The sequence below is a fragment of the Arachis duranensis genome, unplaced genomic scaffold (assembly GCF_000817695.3).
Source record: "Arachis duranensis cultivar V14167 unplaced genomic scaffold, aradu.V14167.gnm2.J7QH unplaced_Scaffold_27300, whole genome shotgun sequence".
Lineage (NCBI taxonomy): Eukaryota > Viridiplantae > Streptophyta > Magnoliopsida > Fabales > Fabaceae > Arachis > Arachis duranensis.
The window spans coordinates 80,469-87,472 of NW_026264905.1; the positions used below are offsets into that span (position 1 = coordinate 80,469).

The 7,004-nt window shown below is 44.5% G+C and overlaps 8 non-coding genes and 1 pseudogene across 8 annotated transcripts; all 9 read right to left on the reverse strand.

Moving 5' to 3' along the window:
- Positions 1–1,985: 1,985 nt before the first annotated feature.
- On the reverse strand, positions 1,986–2,104 carry LOC127744356 (5S ribosomal RNA). The gene has a single exon (XR_008005348.1). It is a non-coding gene; the product is annotated as a 5S ribosomal RNA (ribosomal RNA).
- Positions 2,105–2,286: 182 nt separating this feature from the next.
- On the reverse strand, positions 2,287–2,405 carry LOC127744372 (5S ribosomal RNA). Its single transcript, XR_008005364.1, has one exon. It is a non-coding gene; the product is annotated as a 5S ribosomal RNA (ribosomal RNA).
- Positions 2,406–2,636: 231 nt separating this feature from the next.
- On the reverse strand, positions 2,637–2,736 carry LOC127744330 (uncharacterized; annotated as a pseudogene).
- Positions 2,737–2,948: 212 nt separating this feature from the next.
- LOC127744347 (5S ribosomal RNA) lies at positions 2,949–3,067 on the reverse strand. Its single transcript, XR_008005337.1, has one exon. It is a non-coding gene; the product is annotated as a 5S ribosomal RNA (ribosomal RNA).
- A 181-nt stretch (positions 3,068–3,248) lies between these two features.
- On the reverse strand, positions 3,249–3,367 carry LOC127744362 (5S ribosomal RNA). Its single transcript, XR_008005354.1, has one exon. It is a non-coding gene; the product is annotated as a 5S ribosomal RNA (ribosomal RNA).
- A 184-nt stretch (positions 3,368–3,551) lies between these two features.
- LOC127744354 (5S ribosomal RNA) lies at positions 3,552–3,670 on the reverse strand. The gene has a single exon (XR_008005346.1). It is a non-coding gene; the product is annotated as a 5S ribosomal RNA (ribosomal RNA).
- A 182-nt stretch (positions 3,671–3,852) lies between these two features.
- On the reverse strand, positions 3,853–3,971 carry LOC127744382 (5S ribosomal RNA). Its single transcript, XR_008005374.1, has one exon. It is a non-coding gene; the product is annotated as a 5S ribosomal RNA (ribosomal RNA).
- Positions 3,972–4,163: 192 nt separating this feature from the next.
- On the reverse strand, positions 4,164–4,282 carry LOC127744339 (5S ribosomal RNA). Its single transcript, XR_008005328.1, has one exon. It is a non-coding gene; the product is annotated as a 5S ribosomal RNA (ribosomal RNA).
- Positions 4,283–4,512: 230 nt separating this feature from the next.
- LOC127744369 (5S ribosomal RNA) lies at positions 4,513–4,631 on the reverse strand. Its single transcript, XR_008005361.1, has one exon. It is a non-coding gene; the product is annotated as a 5S ribosomal RNA (ribosomal RNA).
- Between the last annotated feature and the right edge of the window lie 2,373 nt (positions 4,632–7,004).

Genomic DNA, 7,004 nt, shown 5'->3' on the forward strand with positions numbered 1-7,004 from the left:
GACTCTAGCAAAGCTGAGTCACAATCTGAAAAGGTTCACCCAGTCATGTGTCTGTGGCATTTATGTATCCGGTGGTAATACTGGAAAACAAAGTGCTTAGGGCCACGGCCAAGACTCATAAGTAGCTGTGTTCAAGAATCAACATACTTAACTAGGAAAGTCAATAACACTATCCGAAATTCTAAGTTCCTAGAGAAGCCAATCATTCTAAACTTCAAAGGAAAAAGTGAGATGCCAAAACTCTTCAGAAGCAAAAAGCTACAAGTCCCGCTCATCTAGTTATAATTAATATTCATTGATATTCTGGAATTTATAGTATATTCTCTTCTTTTTATCCTAATTGATTTTCAAGTTACTTGGGGACAAGCAACAATTTAAGTTTGGTGTTGTGATGAGCGGATAATTTATACGCTTTTTGGCATTGTTTTTAGGTAGTTTTTAGTAAGTTCAAGATACTTTTAGGGATATTTTCATTAGTTTTTATGTTAAATTTACATTTCTGGACTTTACTATGAGTTTGTGTGTTTTTCTGTGATTTCAGATAATTTCTGGCTGAAATTGAGGGACTTGAGCAAAACTCTGAAAAAGGCTGACAAAAGGACTGCTGATGCTGTTGGAATCTAACCTCCCTGCACCGAAATAAATTTTCTGGAGCTACAGAACTCCAAATGGCGCACTCTCAATGATGTTGGAAAGTAGACATCCAGAGCTTTCCAGCAATATATAATAGTTTATACTTTATTCGGAAATTGACGACGTAACTTGGCGTCGAACGCCAAGTACATGCTGTTGTCTGGAGTTAAACGCCAGAAACACGTCATGATCCGGAGTTGAACGCCCAAAACACGCTATAACTTGGAGTTCAACTCCAATAAATGCCTCAGCTCGTGGATAGATCAAGTTCAGCCCAAACATACACCAAGTAGGCCCCGGAAGTGGATTTATGCATCAATTACTTACTCATGTAAACCATAGTAACTAGTTTATTATAAATAGGACTTTTTACTAGTGTATTAGACATCTCTGGATGCCTAGTCCTTAGACCATGAGGGCTGGCCATTTGGCCATGCCTGAACCTTTCACTTTTGTATTTTCAACAGTGGAGTTTTTGCACACCATAGATTAAGGGTGTGGAGCTCTGGTGTACCTCAAGTTTCAATATAATTATTATTACTTTCTATTCAATTCTTTTTTATTCTTATTCCAAGATATACGTTGCACAACACTTTGATGAATGTGATGATCCGTGACACTCATCATCATTCTCACCTATGAACGCGTGTGATTGACAACCACTTCCGTTCTACTCTAGACCGGGCGCATATCTCTGAGATTCCCCAACAGAATCTTCGTGGTATAAGCTAGATAGATGGCGGCATTCATGGGGATCCGAAAAGTCTAACCTTGTCTGTGATATTCCGAGTAGGATTCCGGTATTGAATGACTGTGACGAGCTTCAAACTCCTGAAGGCTGGGCGTGATGACAAACGCAAAAGAATCAAAGGATTCTACTCCAACCCGATTAAGAACCGACAGATGATTAGCCGTGCTGTGACAGAGCATTTGGACCATTTTCTCGAGAGGATTAAAAGTAGCCATTGATGATGGTGATACCCTACATACAGCTTGCCATGGAAAGGAGTAAGAAGGATTGGATGAAAGCAATAGGAAAGTAGAGATTCGAGAGGATTCTAGCATCTCCACACGCCTATCTGAAATTCCCACTATTGATCTACATAAGTATTTCCATCCTTTTTTTATTTTATTTATCTTTTAATTATCTAATCCAATTACATTTGACCCTATAAATCCACTTAACTGAGATTTACAAGGTGACCATAGCTTGCTTCATACCAACAATCTCTGTGGGATCGACCCTTACTCACGTAAGGTATTACTTGGATGACCCAGTACACTTGCTGGCTAGTTGAACAGATAGCGTCATTTAAAGAATGAGCGTCGGCAAGACGTAAAGAAAAAAAAAAGAGGTGCAACACGAAGACTTCCCAAGAGGTCACCCATCCTAGTACTACTCTCGCCCAAGCACGCTTAACTGCAGAGTTCCGATGGGATCTGGTGCATTAGTTCTGGTATGATCGCACCTATTATAGTTCGCACACAAAATTTCCATAACCATGCGGCGCGACAGAGCGTAACACTATCCGCGACGCCTTGCGGGTACCGTAGGTGCCTACCGACGGATGAGGCCATTACGGCTCGTCCTTAGGTGTCCTACTCGGGATAGCGTCATTTAAAGAACGAGGGTTAGCACGACGTAAAAAAAAAGAGGTGCAACACGAAGACTTCCCAGGAGGTCACCCATCCTAGTACTACTCTCGCCCAAACACGCTTAATTGCGGAGTTCTGATGGAATCCGGTGCATTAGTGCTGGTATAATCGCACCTATTATAGTTCGCACACAAAATTTTCATAACCATGCGGCGCGACAGAGCGTAACACTATCCGCGACGCCTTGCGGGTACCGTAGGTGGCTACCGAGGATGAGGCCATTACGGCTCGTCCTTAGGTGTCCTACTCGGGATAGTGTCATTTAAAGAACGAGAGTCAGCACGACGTAAAAAAAAGGTGCAACATGAGGACATCCTAGGAGGTCACCCATCCTAGTACTACTCTCAACGAGGACTTCCCAGGAGGTCACCCATCCTAGTACTACTCTCGCCCAAGCACGCTTAACTGCAGAGTTCTGATGGGATCCGGTGCAATAGTTCTGGTATGATCTCTCCTATTATCGTTCGCACACACAATTTTCTTAACCATGCAGCGCGAGAGTGCGTAACACTATCCGCGAAGCCTTGCGGGTACCGTAGGTGCCTGCCGAGGATGAGGCCGTTACGGCTTGCCCTTAGGTGTCCTACTCGGGTTAGCGTCATTTAAAGAATGAGCGTCGGCAAGACGTAAAGAAAAAAAAAGAGATGCAACACGAAAAAGAGGTGCAACACGAGGACTTCCCAAGAGGTCACCCATCCTAGTACTACTCTCGCCCAAGCACGCTTAACTGCAGAGTTCTGATGGGATCCGGTGCATTAGTTCTGGTATGATCGCACCTATTCTAGTTCGCACACAAAATTTTCATAACCATGCGGCGCGACAGAGCGTAACACTATCCGCGACGCCTTGCGGTTACCGTAGGTGCTGCCAAGGATGCGGCCATTGCGGCTCGTCCTTAGGTGTCCTACTCGGGATAGCGTCATTTAAAGAACGAGGGTCAGCACGACGTAAAAAAAAAAGAGGTGCAATACGAGGGATTCCCAGAAGGTCACCCATCCTAGTACTACTCTCGCCCAAGTACACTTAACTGCGGAGTTTTGATGGGATCCGGTGCATTAGTGCTGGTATGATCGCACCTATTATAGTTCGCACACACAATTTTCTTAACCATGCGGCGCGAGAGAGCGTAACACTATCCGCGAAGCCCTGTGGGTACCGTAGGTGCCTGCCTAGGATGAGGCCATTGCGGCTCGCCCTTGGGTGTCCTACTCGGGATAGCGTCATTTAAAGAATGAGCGTCGGCAAGACGTAAAAAAAAAAAAGAGGTGCAACACGAGGACTTCCCAGAAGGTCACCCATCTTAGTACTACTCTCGGCCAAGCACGATTAACTGCGGAGTTCTGATGGGATCCGGTGCATTAGTGCTGGTATGATCGCACCTATTATACTTCGCACACACAATTTTCTTAATCATGCAGCGCGAGAGAGCGTAATACTATCCGCGACGCCTTGCGGGTACCGTAGGTGCCTACCGAGGATGAGGCCATTGTGGCTTGTCCTTAGGTGTCCTACTTGGGATAGCGTTATTTAAAAAACGAGGGTCAGCACGACGTAAAAAAAAAAGAGGTGCAACACGAGGACTTCCCAGGAGGTCACCCATCCTAGTACTACTCTCGCCCAAGTACACCTAACTGCGGAGTTTAGATGGGATCCGGTGCATTAGTGCTGGTATGATCGCACCTATTATAGTTTGCACACACAATTTTCTTAACCATGCGGAGCGAGAGAGCGTAACACTATCCATGAAGCCTTGCGGGTACCATAGGTGCCTGCCGAGGATGAGACTATTGCGGCTCGCCCTTAGGTGTCCTACTCGAGATAGCGTCATTTAAAGAATGAAGGTCAGTACGACGTAAAAAAAAAAAAAAAAGAAAGAGGTGCAACACGAGGACTTCTCAGGAGGTCACCCATCCTAGTACTACTCTCGCCCAAGCACGCTTAACTGAGGAGTTCTGATGGGATCCGGTGCATTAGTGCTGGTATGATCGCACCTATTATAGTTTGCACACACAATTTTCTTAACCATGCGGCGCGAGAGAGCGTAACACTATCCACGAAGCCTGGCGGGTACCGTAGGTGGCGCGAGAGAGCGTAACACTATTCACGAAGCCTGGCGGGTACCGTAGGTGCCTACCGAGGATGAGGCCATTGCGGCTCGCCCTTAGGTGTCCTACTCGGGATAGCGTCATTTAAAGAATGAAGGTCGGCACGACGTAAAAAAAAAAGGTGCAACACGAGGACTTCTGAGAAGGTCACCCATCCTAGTACTACACTCGCCTAAGCACGCTTAACTGCGGAGTTCTGATGGGATCCAGTGCATTAGTGCTGGTATGATCGCACCTATTATAGTTCGCACGCACAATTTTCTTAACCATGCGGCACGAGAGAGCGAAACACTATCCACGAAGCCTGGCGGGTACTCGTAACACTATCCGCGAAGCCTTGCGGGTACCGTAGGTGCCTGTCGAGGATGAGGCCATTGCGGCTCGCCATTAGGTGTCCTACTCGGGATAGCGTCATTTAAAGAATGAAGGTCGGCACGATGTAAAAAAAAAAAAAAAGAGGTGCAACACGAGGACTTCCCAGGAGGTCACCCATTGGTGCCCAAATTTGTAATCCGTACAACTAACCAGCAAGTGCACTGGGTCGTCCAAGTAATACCTTACGTGAGTAAGGGTCGATCCCACGGAGATTATTGGTTTGAAGCAAGCTATGTTTATTTTATTATTCTTAGTCAGGATATTAATTAAAATTATCTGTTGGAATTATTAGATTGCAAAAATAAAAGAGAATAAAATCGTTACTTGTTGTGCAGTAATGAGAAATATGTTGGAGTTTTGGAGATGCTTTGTCCTCTGAATTTCTGTAATGTAATATCCAACTCAATTGTTTGTAAAGTTCCATCCATGGCAAGATGTATGTAGGGTGTCACCATTGTCAGTGGCTACCTCCCATCCTCTCAGTGAAAACGGTCCAGATGCTCTGTCACAGCACGGCTAATCAGCTGTTGGTTCTCGATCATGTTGGAATAGGATCCGTTGATCCTTTTGCGTTTGTCATCACGCCCAGCAATCGCGAGTTTGAAGCACGTCACAGCCATTCAATCCTTGAATCCTACTTGGAATACCACATACAAGGTTTAGACCTTCCGGATTCTCAAGAGTGGCCGCCATCAATTCTAGCTTATAGCGCGGAGATTCCGATTAAGGAATCTAAGAGAAGCTCATTCAGTCTGATGTAGAACGGAGGTGTTTGTCAGGCACACGTTCATAGATTGAGGGAGGTGATGAGTGTCACGGATCATCACCTCTTTCATAATTAAGCGCGAATAAACATCTTAGATCGGACCATACACACGTTTGAGTGAAATAGAAACAATTGCATTAATTCATCGAGACGCTGCAGAGCTCCTCACCCCCAACAATGGAGTTTAGAGACTCATGCCGTCATAAAGTATGTAATTCAGATCTGAAAATGTCATGAGGTCTAAAATAAGTCTCTAAAAGTTGTTTAAATAGAAAACTAGTAACCTAGGTTTACAGAAAATGAGTAAACTAAGATAATTGGTGCATAAATCCACTTTTGGGGCCCACTTGGTGTGTGCTGGGGTTGAGACTAAAGCTATCCACGAGCTGAGGCTTTTCTTGGAGTTGAACTCCAAGTCATGACGTGTTTTGGGCGTTCCAGATCATGACGTGTTTCTGGCGTTTAACTCCAGACAGCAGCATGTACTTGGCGTTCAACGCCAAGTTACGTCATCTATCTTCGCGCAAAGTATGGACTATTATATATTGCTGGAAAGCCCTGGATGTCTACTTTCCAACGCCGTTGAAAGCGCGCCAATTGGACTTTGTAGCTCCAGAAAATCCATTTCGAGTGCAGAGAGGTCAGGATCCAACAGCATCAGCAGTCCTTTTTCAGCCTAACTCAGATTTTTGGTCAGCTCCCTCAATTTCAGCCAGAAAATACCTGAAATCACAGAAAAACACACAAACTCATAGTAAAGTCCAGAAATATGATTTTTGCCTAAAAACTAATAATATTTAACTAAAAACTAATTAAAACATGCTAAAATCTACATGAAATTACCCCCAAAAAGCGTATAAAATATCCACTCATCAACCATCTGTTTGAGGATGGTAAACCGTGCTCAAGCTTAATCGGGTTCCAAAAGCTTTCTGAAATGAACCCCAAAACCTTGAAGTGAAACGAGGATCTCTATCAGAGATTATAGTAGCAGGTACACCGTGAAGTCTCACAATCTCCTTTATGTATAACCGTGCTAGCTCCTCAAGAGTATAAGTCATCCGAATGGGCAAAAAGTGAGATGACTTCGTCAGTCGGTCCACAATCACCCAGATAGCATCAAAACCAGTCCTAGTCCTTGGCAATCCAGACACAAAGTCCATTGCAATACTTTCCCACTTCCATTGCGGAATCTCTAAAGGTTGCAACATACCGGAAGGTCTTTGATGTTCAATCTTTACCTTTTGACAAGTTAAGCACTTTGAAACATATTCCGCCACATCATTCTTCATACCCGGCCACCAAAACATCGCCTTTAAATCATGGTACATCTTAGTACTTCCCGGGTGAATGGAGAATCCGCTTTTGTGTGCCTCCTTTAAAATATCTTGCCTCAAAGTGCCCACATCCGGCACAATGATCCTACCCTTGAATCTCCATAACCCATCTTTTTCTTCCGACACTCTCCA